This window comes from Sturnus vulgaris, chromosome 1 (genome assembly GCF_052056855.1).
Source record: "Sturnus vulgaris isolate bStuVul1 chromosome 1, bStuVul1.hap1, whole genome shotgun sequence".
Lineage (NCBI taxonomy): Eukaryota > Metazoa > Chordata > Aves > Passeriformes > Sturnidae > Sturnus > Sturnus vulgaris.
The window spans coordinates 42,076,000-42,095,291 of NC_142243.1; the positions used below are offsets into that span (position 1 = coordinate 42,076,000).

General features: G+C 39.3%; 1 protein-coding gene across 1 annotated transcript in view; it reads right to left on the reverse strand.

Moving 5' to 3' along the window:
- GADL1 (GAD like acidic amino acid decarboxylase 1) overlaps positions 1-9,499 on the reverse strand; it is a 113,571-nt gene extending 104,072 nt beyond the window's left edge. The window contains exons 1-2 of the mRNA XM_088164455.1: positions 9,385-9,499; positions 8,084-8,181 (exon numbers count right to left, since the gene is read on the reverse strand). The gene's annotated coding sequence lies outside the window, so the exon portion shown is untranslated. The remainder of the gene's footprint in view (positions 1-8,083; positions 8,182-9,384) is intronic.
- Between the last annotated feature and the right edge of the window lie 9,793 nt (positions 9,500-19,292).

Here is a 19,292-nt window from a genome sequence, read left to right on the forward strand (position 1 = left end):
TTAATGAGGAACTAAATGATTTACAAGCGCCATGTCCTCATTTGACTGGGAATTAGATAAATTAACAACAACAAAAAAAAAAATCAATGCTTTAATGAAGCTGAAGGGCAACTCCACAAATATATTAGAAATGGACTTGGAGACAAAACGGGGGGGAAAGAGAGGAGGGGAAAAGCAAGCAAAGGAAAAAATGACAGCCTACATGTAAAATGTGCTTAGCAACCCAATGGAAATGGTAACAATTCAAGCAGAAGCCCTTAGTTTTTTTTCCTGAGGGTGACAGGCAGGGAAGGAGAAGCTGGTATAAGACAGTTGATAGATCTGTTAATAAGAAGATACCTTGTATGTGGGGAAATCTTATAAAATAACTGGGTCATGCTACCAAAACTATAGAAGAAGTTTAATTTTAAACATAATACATTGGCTGGATATGGTGGTGTACAGAGGTACAGAGAAATTTAGCCTATATTAAGGAGAACACTTAGGATCTTCCAGGATACATTCCTCCAGCAACAAAAAAATGTAAAAGCCGTTGTAACTTGTCCTACTTCAGCAAACTTCCAGAGCCACAAGATGAAAAATATTGATTCTGTACCAAAAATAAGTTCTATATGAAAAGGAATATTTCTTGGGAACTGGAAAAACATTACTGCATAGCAGGATTATTACAAAGGAAACAGCAATGCCGTTTTTCAATAATTATCATCACCAGTTCCATTTCTTGACCATTGAATTCAATCTTATCCTTGACAAACCAGAAAAGGGGCTGCAGCTTAGCAGAGAATGACCAGTTATTTACATATTAATGGTCATCCCTCCAGCCTGTTGTTTTATTAACACAATTTTCACTGACTCTTGAGCTGAGGGCTGTTCATAGTCAGCTTAAGCATTTTAACAGGCCTACTTACTGCTTTGTTTCCAGCATTTAGGTCCCTGGAAACTGGGAAAGGATTCAGAGAAAATTTTTACAGGCCAGGTTATTTATTGAGGTGATTCAGCTATATCTTGTTGATAAAACATCTATAAGATATTACATCAGTTTTACCTTTGGTGGGAGTTTGCAGCTGCAACAGCCATGTTTGCATAATATAGTCTATAGTGTTTGTCCTGCCTAAAGCTTCCTGCTCTAACACTTACTAGCACACATAATAATTAATATGTACATTACTAAAAGTATATATTTTTAAGCATTCCTCAGTTACGAATAAAACTGAAAGAAAATCCAATTTTTCTGGTTCAGACACCAAAACCAAGAAATGGAAAAATATTTTAACACTAACCTACTTGTCAGTTTGAACATTATCTTTAGCATAGGCCATATCCAAATATCTGCTTGATCAGAGAGGGACAATGAGAGTCGCTCTGGGTGGCTTCAGGCCTTTTTGTAAAGGAAGCTATCTGGCCTGCCTCATCTGCTGCAATGAATGCTTCTGCATTACACACATTAAAAATATCATGTTGGGAAGAGTCAAACATACCATCCTAGAGATGGATAACAAGTGCTGTTCCAAGATGTGAGAACCACTGCTGTAATCTGGGTTTAGCCTAGATTTAACACTTCCTCATACAAAATCCAAGCAAGAACCACTGGAGTTTAGGCTATTAATGGAGAATGGGATGATACTTTCCCTTTCTTTATTGTTGTAAGTTCTCTTCTGAATGAAATCTCTGATTAATAGTTTGGCTTGATGATCTTGGAGGTTTTTTCCAGTCTTAAGGACTCTCTGATTCTGATTCTAATCCTGAAAATACTCATGTTTGGAAAATATTAGAACTATTCTTTTCAACATTTTCATCTCTTCTTTTCTTTTTAGGCTTTGTTGTTGCTGCTGTTGTTGTTGCAGCCAAAAGAATTTGCTGCATTAATCTCAAATTCAAATATTATTCTGACCAACCAAATACAACCTATTTATTATTGAAGGAAGGACGACAGGAAGCAGGCAGGATGCAATTCTGCTTTGGGTAAAGATATTTTATAGGTTGTGTATGTGTAAAAAAAGGTTAAGGACAGGAACCATGAGATGAGCTGTCCTTTTAGTGTGACATATGGCAAATTTTAACAGCATCCTTAGAACTACAGGAGAATGAAATTCATCTCTGAGTAGAAAATTGCACTTAAGCCTTCAAAACAAGGCTATAAGTGAGAGATAATGGTCGTATATACGTTTTCCTGGCTCATGAATGGAGTTGAATTTCCTCCCAGGGGTTTAGGATAAATATGAATATTCCTCTGAAAAACTGCAGAAATGCCACAGGTAAGCAAAAAAAATTTGTTTTCATGAAGGCTTTTAGTGAAACAGAGAAGTGTTGTGAATTCCTGCACTCTTGCAGAAGTGCCCTTAGTGCATATGATACTTCCTAGTAAGTGTGTTCATGCTGTTCCACTTCACTGCATGGTAGGCACAGCCATAAAAGACGTGGATTTTTTAGTATTTACTCCTGAGGATTTTCCTTTCTACTACATTTCACTGCTTAGGTGGAACAGGACAGAAGCACACTCACCAAAAGTATCATCTGTTACTGGTTCTATTTACAAAAAAGGGCAGTTAAAGAGAGATTCCTCATTTGGTTAAAAAGTTATGCTAATTTTGCTGGACATTTAAACATAATCAATGCTTTCAGTAGAGCATTCTTAAGAGATTCATAGATCCTCTAAAAGCCAGATCCAGTTTTTGATCCAATCGGCATGCAAGCACATTTTTTCCAATAATTTGAATATCAAAATAATGTTGACATGGAGCAGCCCAAAAGAGTATTTTTCCAACATGACATCAAGTACCCATTAAAATCCAGTTTTGCAAGGCAATGAGTAATCTGATGAGAGCCTAAGTTGTCTCTGTGCTTTGCATAAAGGTTCTCAGACTGCAGCAGCAGGATCAAATTGAAGGAAAAACAATACAAAGATGATAAGAAGAAAAGAAGAAATACATTACCCTTCTGTTCTTCCTTAAAGATATTTGCTATCAGTGATGATAATGTTGCAATGAAATTAAATCTAGTCTACAATATTGTATTCTCAAAACAAACATGCTTCTCAAAACAAACACATATTTATTTATTCTCTTCATATAAACAGCAATGTCTATCTGGAAGAATCAGAGTTGTAAAAGGAGTAACTTCCAAAGCTCAGGGAACTTGTTATGCTCTTCCCATATCTCCCTCAAAGTACACAATAATCTGAATTGTTGGTCTCAGCAGGCAGGCAATGAAGGAGCACTAAAGCCACTGCTCCTGTGGTAAGGAAAATACTGATGTCTTTGTGCAGGGACAGCAGTGCTTCCTCGCCTCCCTTTGAAGGAGCTCCACCTGCCAGGACACACCGGGCAGGGAGCAAATGCCTCTGACACAAACCACCCCCAGGTGGGCACTTACTGCATGTAAGGCATCTGCGGGCATGCTGGGGAGATGAAACACTGGCAAGAAAGTGTTTTTCACATGAGTGCATGTGAAAAGGGGGCAGGAGGAGGAAGAGGAGAAAGGACAAGATCATCTACCAGGCCAGAGGGGCAAGAGGAGAGATGTTTGTAGTTTCACTTGGAATACCTTTGTGATTCTTCCCACCAAAAACAGCGGGACCAAAATGTTTCCTGGTGTTTTTAGAGATAAATGCAAATAAATTGGAGGCTGTGAATGAAACCTCAACATGAAATCGCTCTGATAGACTAGTGAGCTGTACAAGAAGGAAAATCATGTTCTGAATGAGTGAAAAGCTCAGTTGCCCTGCCATCAATATGCTAAATGAGCCATCCTTACTCTCCACTGGCCCTGGGACAAATGACAGACATGCTGGCAGATTCAGAGGAGTGCCAGCCACACATAACATACACCTGTGACTCCTTATCCTGTGGAGAACTTGGGACTAATCTCTGCACCACTGTGTGATACTGCTGAAACTTCATAAGCCATTCCACCACAGGACAACAATTTTTTAAAATAAAAACAGAGATTAAGAGGAGAAGACCGGGAGGACAAATTATTTGAAGTATTTCAGCACTCCACTGTATTCCTACTCTTATGAAGATCACACAAAATATTTGATGGAGCAACCAGAAGTGCCAAAGTGTAAAACATTTTCTTCATTATTAAATTTTAAAGCTTTAATTATAAACATGTCTGACCAACTCTAACTGGCACCTTTACCTTTATGGTAACGAGAACAAAGCCAATGGAACTTGAGAGAATTAATTATTCTTTCATTTATTTGGATAAAGGCAAAGGCATAAATCTTCTAATTAAGGGAGAGTTTGAACTGCCAGTGTTTGAGCCAGACAAACTAGATCTGTCTTGCACGTAAGCAGGGGCTCATAACCTTGGTATGATAGTTAGGACACACACTCATTAATGGCTGTCTAGAGCTATCATATGAGTATTCCTTTACACATCTGTGCCTTTCATTCCATTCATAGGATTTTAAACTAGCTTTTTTTGGCTTGCCACCTGCCTTCTCATCTATTCAGGAAACCAGCTCACTTTGTGGACTCAATGCCAGCTCCATGCCGAGGGCTGGCACGTGGTCTGTGGACTACTGGAAGCAGGAAGGGAGCTCAGGTCATACAGAGTCTTTGTACTATATCTCCAAACACACACACAATATCTATCCCTTGTAACTACACCTGAGGGAACACCAAGAAATGTTCCATGCAGGTGGAGCTCAGGAATGTAGAAGCAGCTGATAGCAGGTGTGTCCAGAGGTCCTTCCTGCTGGAATCCTCTCTCTGACAGGGGCCAGAGCCAGATGTTTAAGGAAAACAAAAACAACAGAGTTAACATGTAGAGAAACTATCCAACAGTGGATGGAAATCCTTAGCACTATACAGCTTCCTGAACTGCTGATAATCTTTTTATTATTTTTTAGTCCGTGCATTTGTCCTGTCACTTTTGAAACCTGCACAGACTGGTTTGGGTACAGAATGACACTTCACCCAGGCAGACCTAATTTTTACCTAACTTTTGCTGTATAGGTCTTGAATGGCTGGTCTAGGCCATTTTCTGCAGTTCTCTATCAGCTGAGACAAGCAGGGTTTTCAGAGGGAAATTCCACTCATCATAAGATTAGTTATTGCAGACACTGGGGATGAGTTACATCATGGAGATGTTTTTTCCTCCATTAACTTAGAAGGGAGCCTAATGAAAGCCTCACTTCTGACAGCTATAGCTAGGTGACACAGATGCATTGCCAAAAGCATTCTTCTGGAATGCAAAGACGCTTTTGCTTTAAATGGATGTTCCAAGGAACATAGAAAATAGAGTTAAAAGGGATCTTGTGAGGGTCCCTTTAACTATACAGAGATTCTCTCAACATCACAACTGAGTGATGCCACTGCTCTTTAGGATGGAGATAGTTACTGGAATGACCTACTCACAGTACGTGTTTTCTTAATAAAGTCCAGGGCTCTGACACAAAGAAAACTGAAATTAGTACAATATTTGACAACACACTTGACATTTCCAAGAGAATGCTCTATATAACAATAACAAAAACAACAATAAAATGTTTCAGAAAAGCAGAATCTGATTATGCAGTGAACTGCTAAATAGGAATCTGAGCAGAATCTTTAAAGGGGGGAGATAATTAGGCAAATGTTCGAGAGATAGAGCCTCATAAGAATGTCAAATGTCACAATTATCCATTTACTTGATAAAACAAGTGTTCTGTTGATTAAATTTTATTGCTCTCACTGCTTCCTGCTTTAAAGATTAAAACATCAGAATCAACTCTAAGACACAATTTTTTAGGAAGGGAAAGAGGATGCCTGTGTCAGCAGAGGTCCTCAGGCAAATTCTGGGCCACTCCTGAGAGCCTGTAACACCTGCTGCCACTCACAATCACAAAACCCTGAGTTTTGTGGCCTGTGCTGGTGGGAGGGGCGGGCAGGAATCATAGCTTTGGTTTCATCAGACCTTTTGGGAAATCTAATCCACCCACCAACACCAACTGTTCAATGGAGCAGTCCTCACCAGCCATAAAAGCTGGCCACTGCAGGAGTCTGGGTGAAAAACATGGCACTTATACTCTGCTTTTCTGGAGAGCCAGCTATTGCCTGGCTTTAGGCAAACATGAAAAAGTCACAACCATTTGTGCTCCAGTCCGGCTCACCGTGGTATTTCCATCCCAGTGTAATTTTATGCATCAGCACAAACCTGAAGTGACACAGGAGTTATTTCAGCCCTGGCTATTTAAAGTTTCACAGAGATGAGCTGTTACAGTAGGTCTGTTTACATGAGAAGAGGGACATGGTGATTTACAGCTCATGACAGAATTTGGAAAGGCCAGCTGCTTTCACTCTCTGTTACACTATCGTTGGCTCTAGCATGAATCCAACACATCAGTTTAGGAAATCCCTCTGTTTCTAGATGAGGCTATTTTCACATCTTGCTAATCATGTGTAGCAACAACAACTACAGCCTTTGCCACCAAATCCAGATGCATCAGCTCCAGGCTTCTGTCCTGCTTATTCAGTGTTGTCAGTGAGCTATGCCCTGCATGGCGTGGAGTGGTACTGTCATACTACGTTGTCTCTGAGCTCCTTGGCTCAAGCTTTCAGTGGACTAGAAGCAACTTTAAGCTTATCAAGGGTCTCCTTTCTCCATCTCTACAGTGGAAAAGAAGAATGGGAACTGTGCAGCAATAGCAGCTGAGCAGCAGCAGCTGCAATCATAATACCTGTGAGGATTCCTGGAGAGATAAAGCAAGTATAAGGAATGGGAGGGAGAAAGTAGGAGCTCCTTCAATTGAGTTCATCTTTTGATACACACAGATGTACAGAAGCTGAAGGATGCTCAGCCTGACATGTTGGTATTACAAAGTATCTGCCAAAGGACAGTGAATACCATTATCTCTGTCGTGCTATATTTTGTCCTTAGCAGCACAATTATAAACTCCCAAAGACTTAGGCCAGTTTTCAGAAATAGAAACCCAAAGTTAGAGCTACATTTAGACATTGGCATCAAATGGTGAGTGATGGCTGTTCCAGGCTCAGAAGTTTTCACAGTTAACCCGCTCATGTCTCAACATAAACTTAGCTGCTCAGCTCTGCGCTTCTTTTCCTAAAATCCTTGTGTTGTGAACCCACTTTCACCACACCCCAAATCCTGAGCCCTGCCTGCTCATTAGTTTCTGATTCAGTAACCTGCCAGCTATCCTTGTGTTCAGATGAGCTACACACAATTCCATCAGAGCCTCCTATCACCTCTCACTGTGATTTCAACTGCTGAGCAGATTAACATTCAGAGGACACAAACAATAAGCATTTTGCTTCATTACTTGTAACAAATAAATAAAATGGATTCTAGAAGTCCTCCCAACCACTTCCTCATTCTTTATTGTTTTTGATATACTAAGCCACAGTGTCCCAACCATGGCATATTTCTCTTACATTCGCTTACTTCACCGTGAAATGACTCAAGTCAGCCAAGAAGATCTGAAATACACACCAAAGGCAGTGTAAAACAGCAGCCTTACCAAATGTGGAAAAAGAAATATAGTTCATAAACAGAGTAGAAAGCATATTTAAAACAACTTCTAATGAACTCCAGAGGCAGTAGAGCTTGAACCAGCCAACATACCCCTGACATCAGCATCGGCTTTCAAAAAAATCACATTGTCCACAGGTCATATATTTCACTGCATCTCTGAAGAAATGCTAAATCAATAAAATAGCTAAAGGTTGCCAATGAATCAGGCAGTGTTCTATAAAAAGCCAAGTATTATTGCTGCAGGGCAACTTAAGAGCTGAAGAAATATTTGCAAGGAAAAGGCCATCCCTCCCACTGGAGCCCATTCATATTCAGTCGTTTGACACATTCCAGCGGACACCAGTGAGCGGTACCAGGAGCTGGAATCGTGTTGGCCTGCTTGCTCTGCTACAGCAGCTTTTCTTGATGATGTGGGGTTTCTTACACACTGTCAGTTTGATTTCTTGAGTGTTCCCCCTCCCTGAGCCTGGATTTTAGCACCGTTATGAAAACTCAAGCTTGCATTGGCAATACATTCACCAATTAATGTCTGTGTTACCTCAGCACTCGTATATCCAGACTGCACATTCCATACTCAGCCTTCAAAGGGCCACAAATTTACCCATACCTGGTAATTGCGAAATCAGAGCTGGGAACTTTTTAACAATTCAGAGTAGATCTTTGGTTTGCTTGTTTCTGTATATACCACGGGATGCCATCTTCTTGCTGAGGGGAATATATAGAGGAGAATAAAATATTAGGTGAAAGCAACTTTGATATTCCATTGCAAACCCAGAAACTTAGCTTATTGGTGTCATAGAATACTTTTGGGTTTTGTTTCCTTCCTATGTTGACATCCATCTTACTGAGTGGAGTCCTTAGAAAATCAGACTATCATACTCATCTGACTCAGTTTTCACAGAAGTAAAAATAAAGGTAGGTGTCTATTTCCTGATCTCCTGCAGAACACTTTTATCTTTTTAGGCTACCAATTTTAAAAGAGAGAAAAATCTGTCTAAAGCCAATTCAGTGTTGATGGGGAGGCTAAGAACTACTGGAACTAAGATTGTTTTAATTTCATGCAAAAACTGGGACTAAAACCTTTATCTCCCAATGTAAACATTCTAAAAAGTGCTCTCTTTTCAGTCATGGGAACATACAATTTCTGCAGTAGTTTCAGAAAACAATAATCAATTCCAGAAGTATATAGTGCATATATTATGTCTTGACAACACAGTTTTCTGTTTTGCTTTCTGTTGCTAAAAATACAGATTTTTCACAACCTTACTTTCAATATGCATTTAATATTTACATACCGGCTGTTTTTGACAAACAGGGTTTTTGGATAAGCTTCAGTGAGCACTGTGTTCAGCTCCATTACCTACAGTATCACGGCCCTCTGAAGAGAAATCCTCCCACTGTTACCACCGACATTGACACAAAAAAGGGGTCTTATTCTCCTCACAGTCACTCTCTTGCAAGCTTCACAGCTGGAAAAAGCCAATCTCACCTATGTTTCATTACTCACCTCAAATAATTTCAAATAATTTGAAAGTGCAGGGCAATGTCAGAGAGCATTTAGGTTTTATACATGTCTTACTTATAAATACTTATAAGTATACTTATAAATGTTCAAGTTTGGCCCTACATCTTTACCTCTCTTCCTCTAAACGCTTCCATGCTAGATTCACTTCTCATAGGCACTTAGCAATGGCAAAGATAACATTTTCAAGCAGATGACTTTGTGGGTGACCAAATGCTCACCAGCTAAACACACATCAAAATTGTTTTCTTTATTTTTTAGGAAGGCAGCCCAGAAAGACTTATGGATTCCAAAATGTTTACCACCATGTATATTTCAACATTGTGCTTGCTGGCAGATGGTGATTAAAAACTTCTTTTCAGCAACCAGTTCTGTGGAACACTTACCTACAATACATGAGGTTTTTCTTTCTCCTGTGGTAGACCCACTGGATCCTCACAATGTATGGATTACAAATATTTTCCATTTCTTCCTACCTTTCTGATGTTAGACTCTGAGGTACTGGGCAATGAGAAGCAATGTCAGACAGTACATGGCTAATTAGTCTCCTTGTAAATTCATCAGGCATTTCCATTTAGCATTGCTATGATTTTTATCCCCCTGAAATTATACTTTTGATTCCAGTTGCATTCTATCATTTTCCTGAGCAGAGCATTTATCGTGTAGTAATTTTAAACACGTTTCTGCAAAACAGTTGTCCTTTTAGCCCTAATATAAAAAAATAAATAAATCCTCTGCTGCATAGAATGTTTCGTCACTGTGCTGTATCCCTTTTGTACAACACTGATTTCTTTTTCATATTTAAACCTGACACAAGTGGCGAAGTGGGTGGAATGATGAGCAAAATTCAGTCCATGTATCTTCAAGCATAGAAAGATTAAACCAAAAATTAATTAGGCCTAAGTAAGTAAAGCTCTACTGCAGGAATGACAAAGCAGAGGATCTCAAATGTTGATTGCATTTCTTACAAGTGAACATTTACAGATGCAGAGGGTATTTTTTTCCTCACAAATTCTGATTCCCAGAATGTCATTAACAACACCAACTCACTAAGCTTAACAAAGATAGGTGATCTTGTAAAATTCTCATCAAATGTAACATTTATATCCTTCACCCATACAAGTCTTTAGTATTAACGTGATAACAATTCCCACAAAATATCTGCAGATTAGTTTGCATTGTTCAACATTTATCAGGCTGTAAAATGAGCACAGAGCATACCTGGAGTGAAACGTTTGCCCCTCCAGATTTTTGTGGAGTGCATCTTGTGGGTTTTATTGTGGTAGAAGGAGCAATCTATGGGTAGCACTTAAAATATGGTATTTTAGATGAGCAATATATATATGTACAAGCTCCTAACATCAGGGTGAATCTTGCCACTGGTTTCAAAAGCTGTTAGGCAAACCCTAAAAAGTGCATTGAACACATCCCCATTTCTTCCTCATGAGTGCAAATAATGCTGGGCACAGTATGACTCCTCCTGCTCGGGTGTTAAATGGAGGCTGGAAAAAGCAGATGGCTTTTTGTTACTGAGATGCTGAGGGTACTACGGGGAAAAGACAGTTAAGGATCTAACTAAATCAATATTTCTGCAGTAAAAAAAATGAGCCAGTGGTAGAATGTGTGCAACTTTTATAGCATTATTTGTGTTTCTTTAGGCTTGGGATATGGTATTGTAGTGGTATCACCTCTATGCCTGAAGTGTGTCAAATCTAAAGTGTACAGGTTCTGAAAGAAATAGATTGTTAAAAAAGATATATGAATGGTGAAATCTTTAAACAGTTGATGACTATGCCTACAAGACCTTTTCACATGATATATTATGGCATGTATCTCCATCTTTTTCTCCCCATACTATTCAAAATGTTAAAACTGTCTCTGATTATGATTTGTGTCTGAGCTAAGAATACAGAAGCTGATCAGCCACAGCTGCTTTATCATACTTCTCAGTAGGTGTAAACTGAGATATTTCTACTGGATTTTTCAGGTTGACGTTTGCTCTTTTCACCTCCACAAGAATGCTGGTTTTGCAGTTGGTGATTTGGAAACCTGCTCTGGTATCAGGATCAAGGAAAACCGTTCACAATTGCCAACCACCAAGAACTGTCAAACTTTGGACCTTACTCCAGGAATGAGCTGCCCAAGCTCACACACTGCACTACTGGACAGGACACTTAAGGGCTTGGCTACCACTGGGCTCTTCCATTAGGTCCTTCTGATGTGGGCACAAAGAGTTAAGTGCTCCAGCACATCCAGTCAAGCAAGGTCAGAAAGGAGAAAATTAATGTCAGGTTACATTTGATGTGGTGTCAGTGAGGTTCATTTTCGATAGAGGTTGTATCAGTAGGGCTCAGGTCATTGAACTCTTCCAGCCACTCTTCTTGTCTGATTAATTTTTCTTATTATTTGGTAGCTTTCAGGTGTGGTTTGCTGAAATCCTCTGGCCACTGTGGAGTAGAATAATACACTGTAATTTTACCATTTCATTTTAAATCTCAGCTGAAAAACTCAAGTCTATAATTTGCTGTGACTGACTACTCCTTCTACTTTTATTAATCCAGGTAGCTATATTATTTAAGTCTGTGAAGCACATTGGAATACAGTCTACCTGAAGAACACTAGTAAGTGGAGAATGAAGTGGGACTCTTATATCAGATTTCACTGATGACTTTGAAGAGCTTCTAAAAATTCTCACCTGGTGCTTCCCAGTACAGTCATTCCTTATACATCTATTCCATAACATGACATGAAAGGAATTTTCGGCTTCAGTCCTTCTATTTCTGACTCCAGCAGCTCCCGAAAATCTTTCCAATCAAAGAACTGATGGCAGTTTGTCATCTTTGTAACAATGCATTTTTAAAAGGTATAGCTGGTGCAAGAAGTTACACGTACCTTTTCTGCATCAGTGCATTTTTCCAATTAAGTAAGATTCCCTGTTTTTGCAGGCTCGACTGGTCAGATAATGGACTGCGGTGAGATATGTCCTAAGCTGGATGCTGCAGCAGGGACAAAATTAATGCTGGGAGAAAAATTACATGAAAAGTAAAATTAAGTGGAATGATTGCAGTGCAACTGTATAATTCACTTCTAAATTGTTAGAAAAAATTACAGAAGTGTTAATCTTTTAGCATTTAATGGGCCTAATTAATCCCCAGTTTTTATAGTCCATTAGAATGTAACAGAAAAGTGGAAAAAATCTTGTGAAGAACCTTTAAGCAAGCTGCAGAACTCAGTTGAAAATTATATCCTTACTACACAACACCACAGGATCTTTTATTCTTGGCATAAAAAAAAGGGACACATTTTATTATGACATTCTGTTGTTGCAAGGCTTTCATATTTAAGGAATTCTAGCCAACCCGTTCCTACCTTGTGAAGACAGGATCTTTATTTGGACGCTGCCTGCTGGGTAACACAACTAATTCTGCCGCTGTCGGCAATGTTTTTCTTTCCATCTTTCATGGTCAATTCAAATACAATTCAAATTGAAAATGAGCCCAGGACTGTCACTTACTGCATGATTTACAGTAACAAGGCAAACGGTATGCTCTTTGCAACTTGTTCTTTAGTTAATTTTCAGCAGGGGAAAAAAAAGAAATGTGAAAACTGTCTTTAGTTGCCTTTTACTTCAGCAATATGGGTTCATGATGAGTAAATTGACTGAGGAGTAGGTCTTGGGCAAAGAGATGCAGAGTAATCAGTGGCCCACAAGTGTGCTACAGAAAGGCAGGCTGCCCAAAAATCTTGGTCAGCTTTCAAGTTGGATTTCAAAGTGCTGCACATGCCCATGATACCAGATCTTCTGCTCAACCACGGGGATCAGTATCTTCTCAGATATGTAGCTAGACACAGATTTAAAGACCTTATAAGGAGAAAAGCATCTCACTTAAATATTCTTTGTGGGAAGGAAAAATGCAAATGAATGAGTCATGGCTTCAATTAACATCAACTGCACTCTAATGGCCAGCTTCATTCTGTCTGATTCATCATGTAAAGCGACATGTACCCCTGCAGAATGTATAACTAGGGGTTTACTAGTCACTCAGCTTGTAGAGTTCCTCTGCTGGCTCAGGACATGAAAGTACTCTAAGCCCATGACTGCCATGACACACCAAAATTCAGGGTTTATAGCTGTAAGGGGCAGCACTGCATCCCCAAAAAATTCCTGTCCAAAAAGATGTGGCCATGATGGATAACTGATAAAAGTCGTTTTACTTTGAGAAAATAAGCCACTTTTCACTAGCAGTGAAATGCTATCAATAGAAAGAGAATATAATCTACATAGAGAAAGGTTCTCATTTTTAAAAAACAGTATAGAATTAATCAATACATCTCTGATCCTGTTACCTCCTTTTGGAAAGTAAGGTTTTGGCATTGAGAGGCAAGGACCATACTCTGACACTGTTATTAGACTATTTCTTCTTAGCAAAAAGCTAACCGAAAACTGCTAAACAGATTATTTTGGATTAATGATTAATGAACTTCAAAATATTAAAAGCCATAAGATTTCCATTTACTAATTGCTGCATCAAGACCAATGATTGTGTGCAATTGAAATGGAACAAATCTTTCAACAGAAAGCATTGAATTCTGATTTTCTACATTAGAAATTTTCAAGAACCCAGTACTATTCTACATAAATTATTTCCAGTGATTAATTATCCTCCTTGTTAAAAAGGTGTACCTTATTTCGCTAAATCCCAGTATCCACTTCCATGGATAAATACTAAAATATTATCTTTTTTTGATCCTTCCAGGAGCAAAAGTAGAGCTAGAGCAGGAAAAACAGTTGTTGTTAGACACTGGACAAAATAGATCCCCACACAGCTTATAACTTATATTTATACACAATGTCTGAACTGGAGATGTGAAATCAGTTGCTACAATCTTTATCTTTCAGATATTTTTCTGCTCTAGGGAGAAAAACTCAGTGACTGAAAACCTCAGGTTTGACTTTATTTTTGACCAACAATTATTCACAAAATGAGACAAAGCTGAACACAAAACTTGAGTACCAGGGAAGGGCTAACAAGTAAAAATGTACAGATCCTCCACAAGGAGAAGGCCTGATTCAAGTGATGGGGACAGATGTGAATGGATTTTGAGGATGCTACTTCTGAGAAATGCTCTTATGAGCCAAAACACAACACTACGAAACAATGTACATGTGCATATTATATCACGTTGCAACAGTTTGCAGAGCTATTCAACCAAATTATCTGCCGATTTTAATGCCCAGCACAGACTGCAGCAAAAATGTGCAAGCTTCCACCAGTCAATGCCATAGCCATCTTCAAGAACCAAACAGAAATGAAAATGTTTTCAGGCACTGCATTAACACTGAAAATTACCATCCAACCTTTCACCAGACTTTAAATTCTTGAGCATTATTTGCCTCTCTGGTTTTAAAATCTGAAAAACCAAAAAACTTTCATTAGAAGTAAAACTCATCCATGGAGAAAAAAACAAATCTGAGGAAGAGAATGCTCAATGGTGAGCCAAAAACTTCCCAGTTCATCCTTGGCTGATGCTATAGTAATAGGGAATATTGAATATGTTGGAAAACGGCAAGGTTCACTTCCCCTTTGCTGAACCTCCTCTCGCTCAATGGCCAGCTAAAGGGATACTGTCATTCCTTCATTAACACTGCTGACAATCTGTCTCTGCTTTGGATCAGAGAGGCACAGGGTTGTGCTAAAGAGGAACAAAAGTTATTTGGATCAGGTGTCCAAATCAGGAAAATTCTAAAAATCACTGATTTTATCCCAGGCAGACATAGTATTAATAAACTCCAACATTTGCATTTATTCACCTGGTTTCCTCATGGACTTTCAAGCATTCATATGATAGGAAATCAGCAAGTAGTCACAATGAAATTTACTTTTAAACCAAGTATTACTCCTCCTCAGCTCCTTCCCACTTATCAGCATTTTTAAACCTGCTCAGATACTAAGAATTCAGAGCAACCTGTTTTAAAAACAAGAATAATTCCTTTATTTCATGTTAGAAAAAAACAAGTTGTCAAGCACAATCAAAATAATCTTCATTTTCGAGGAACAATAAAGCCAGCCTACCTAGGTTTGCATTGTTTTGCATGTGTGGGATCCAGAGAGGCTGTCTTCCATCTTTGGCATGGAAATTCCAATGCATCCTAAATTTTGTTAACAGATGAGACAGCAAGACATTGTTTGTGGCTAAATTCTGCTAAGATCTCTGCTGCTAGGCAACCTGCCTTAAGCACAGTGTGAATAAGGTCAGTAAAGTTTCTAGTTCAGCAGGCTGTATTTTCTGTGAGCAAAATTTGGTGGCAGACTTGACCTCACTCTTGAATCCAAGTTATCTCTTATTCTGCATTTCTCCCTGTTTTGTATTTGGTCAGCTCTTTATCAGGTTTGAAATACTGCAAGGACCAGGCATCTCCTCACACTGGTGCTCAGACTAACACAGGTATCATGAGGGAAGCCAGTTATTGCAACACACTTTAGCCTGGAAACCTGCTGGATGTTCTGCCATGCTGAAAACACACATTGCAGACCCTGGGCAGATGCTGGGATAGGGACTTAGTGAAATATTCTAAGTGCAAATAGAATGGCTGCAACTGCTATGAGATTACACCTCTCATGCCAGGTCACGTCTGAGGACAGGCTGGAGCCACTCCAAGCCAACAAAATGCCTCTCTGCTTTTTCTCCAGCTCCCCAGAACCACAGAGTCTGCAGGAATCCATAACTCAGTGCAAGGAATATGTGCAGTGCCACTGCCACAGCAGAGACACGGTGGCAACAGAGAAATTAAAGCTTTAGTGCTAGAGGCTCAAGGGCCAAGTGCCAAATGACTTCATGCTATGGTCCCAGATTCACCACAGCCAACTTCAGGTCCTCCACTGAGGCATCCAAGCCCTGGGCTTGCCCTGTACCTGCCCTGCAGTGAGCAGCTCAGATGGTGTCTGCAGGTCAGTTCGTTGTTTCAGCCCACATGCCCCAGCTGAGTGACTCTGGTGAAATGGGGTGAACAAGGAGCACGGATCCCTTTCCTGATAACTGATCAGCTGCAGGGGTTGCACTTTAGCTCACTACAGCCCCATTCTGTGGTGACATGATGTCCCCTAACTCCAGCTAGCAATAGTTGTAGGTTTGAACTTCTGGAATAGCTAAGGACCATGTCCTGCACTGTATTAGAAAAAAACCCCAAACAACAGTTTCCAGTTTATATGGCATATTTTCCAAAGCACAGTCGTCCTGAAGATATGGATGGTTAAGAAAAATTGATTACCTGCCAAAATCACCCAAATTCTTCTCTGTTTTGACATTGGATCTAAACAAATATTAAGTAATGAATACACAGCATATGAACATATATATGGTTGAATACTAATCCTTGCTACTGTGTGGGAAAATTGATCAAGGAGAGTTTTGATCTAACTTTAAAATAGTGCAAGCAGTGAACTGTGTCTATGCATTTTTAATAGCCTGAATGCATAATAGAGTGATTTTTTTTCATTATTTCTCACATGAAATACAGGTGAGTTGAACACACTTGTAATACACATGGCGTGGGGGGTTTTGCTTCATGTCATATTATGCTATGAATAATATTTCTGAAGTTTTGTTCAGATTTCTTGACACTTTAAACAGATTCGTCATGTTCATGTTTAAAATAAGTTTGGCCATTAGATCTTCAAATAAAAGCAAAACATTAGCCATCCTCACTATAAAGCTGCACCTGGTAGACTTTCATATGAGAAGTGCTTCCTGAAAGACAATGGACCAAATGGAGATGGCAATGAAAATATTTTGCAAAACAAGAACAAAAAAGTAACGTGCATAAAACCCCCCTGCTTTGATGGCCAAAAAAGTCCCTATTACAGTGTGGGTACCTGAAGTCTTTATGAAGTCAAACAAAACACTTCGAGCCAGTGACTATGTGCTGTCTAAATTACTTCATTCCAGGGCAGTGGGTTTTTTTTACTACCAGATGGTTGTTGCTCCAGTTGTGGTAGCCTAGATATGTGCTGACATCTAGTGGGCCTTTAGAGAATAAATACAGCCCAAACACTTATTAATTAGCATTAAAGAATAATAATTTCAGATTCAAAAACGTATCTTTTCACTTTTCTTCCTTTCCCCCCACAGTGCATGTAATAGTGTTCTAGATAAGAGAATTTTAGTGATTATTGTGCTTTTCAATATTTGTTCAAGCTGATGTTTTCTAAAGCACTGTTCCCATTGACACCATGCTGAGTCCTTTGGGAAAATCCACCTGGAGGCATTTCTTGACTGACAATCACCATGTGTTTAAGCAGAGACTGTAAAATTGAAAAAGAAATAGATAGGTATGCAGTTCTGCATGTCTGGAGCCACAGTAGGATCTGTATTGCACCTGATTTGATCAGAGACTCCTCAAGCTATTCCTACTAAATTCAGATCAAAATTTGTCTTTAAGCAGTTGTTAACCTGTTATTGTAAGTAAATGGCTAGAAAATGATAATTTTGTTTACTACTGTCTTGAAAACACCTTGCTATATTGTAGACACCAATGAATATTTATAACAGTCAAAACCCTACTTAGAAACCCACTTTCCACAGTATTTACTCCATCTTCATTTAGCACATATTTCTGCTCATTTGCAAAACCATGCGTGCAATGCACTCCTTACTCAGGATAAGTAAACTGGGGAGAAATTACTAGAACCTTAACCACTGATTTCAAAGTAAGCTGACAGAGGAAACACGACCAGAAAATCAACTGCCTTTGGGAATAATTGATTTGGGAGACCAAAACCTCCTGCTTTGGTTTCAGTTGATCTTAGAGTCCCACGAATGAGAAAGGCTTTTATTACTTGAGAAATAAGATGACTGAGGGTTTTAAAGTTACGTACGTGGTCAGAGAACCCCAGTCATATTCAAACCCTATAAAGAAGGTCTATACCACCTCCAAGGGGTCCCTGAAGCCATCTTTTAACCAGCTTTCATTTCCAGGACATAGTCTTTTAGGCTAAAGGAATAGGCTGCTGCAGAAGACCCCAAGTCACAGAAAGGGAGAGGAATGATATGCTGAAGTAGCACTGAAGAAATTTATTTTGAAGGAAGAAAATGGAAAACACCCTCTCAGCTGGCATATGTGTGCTGTCACTGTTTCACACAATCACCAGGGTCCCTGACATGTATCCACCAGTGTCCCTAATAACCCAGTGTGCTCAGGTCCTCATGAACAGGTCATTACTTACCACTTGCATGACATTCATTTTGGGGGTATTACAATTCAAGTGGCTGCTCAGCTGGTACCCTATAAAGAGTCTTGCCACATAATGCTATTTTTCATTTTTTGCCTCAGTGCAAGACCTGCTTGTGATTTATCGGCTGTAGCAAAGCACAAAGCCATAATTTTCTTTTATTGAACTCACTCTGGGTAGCCATCACTCTGCAGAAATGCAGATGGTCATCTTATTCTTATTCTTTGCAATGGGATGAATGCCACAACTCTGCTGACAAAGACAGCAAAGCAGCCATTTATAATAGTAAGAGAAGCATTCAATTTAATATCTGTGTTAGCTGGACATAGTTAGGCTTTTTGGACACAGTTGTTAGAGGATCCTGCTCTGCTAATACTTCAGGACTTTCCAGCATTTAGGCAAATTTGCATAGCATGTGTACTGGCATCCAGGTGCGATTTCTGTGCTTATGGCAAATGAAACTGAACTATACCCTAATGTATATATAGTTGGCCTCCAACTGAACTCTAATCATAATCAGGCTTTATGGTGTGTGTTTGAGATAGTGCAGTTTATTAATTTGTCTACCTCTTCCCTTCAGTTTTCAGAGGTATTCACACAGTGCAGATGAAATTCTGGTTCTGGATCAGAACTGATGAGCTTGAGTGAATTACTGTATTTAACTATTTCATTGTCAATAGAGCTAAGGGGTTGACTTGCAGCTTCCCTTCCATTTCAGAAAATATGGATTTAGGGAATTTCTGGTGCCAGCATGATACAAGAAACACAGTTTCTCTATTCTAGGGTGAGAAGAGTGGCAGTGAATTATTCACAGCAACTAGTGGAGTGCCCAGAGACTTGCCCTGTGATAACCAGTGATTTTGTGGAGAACAAAAATATGGTGTTGAATATTAAACAGAAAGGGGCAGGTGTTTTCTAATAAGCACCCTGCTAGATCCTGCCAAAGGGCCCCCATACAGACCTTAACAGCTGAATCTGGAATGTGCTTCATTTCATCACAGAACTGGCTATTGCCACAGCAACGACTCTTGACTAATAATCCAAAGAAACAAAACAGAGATGCA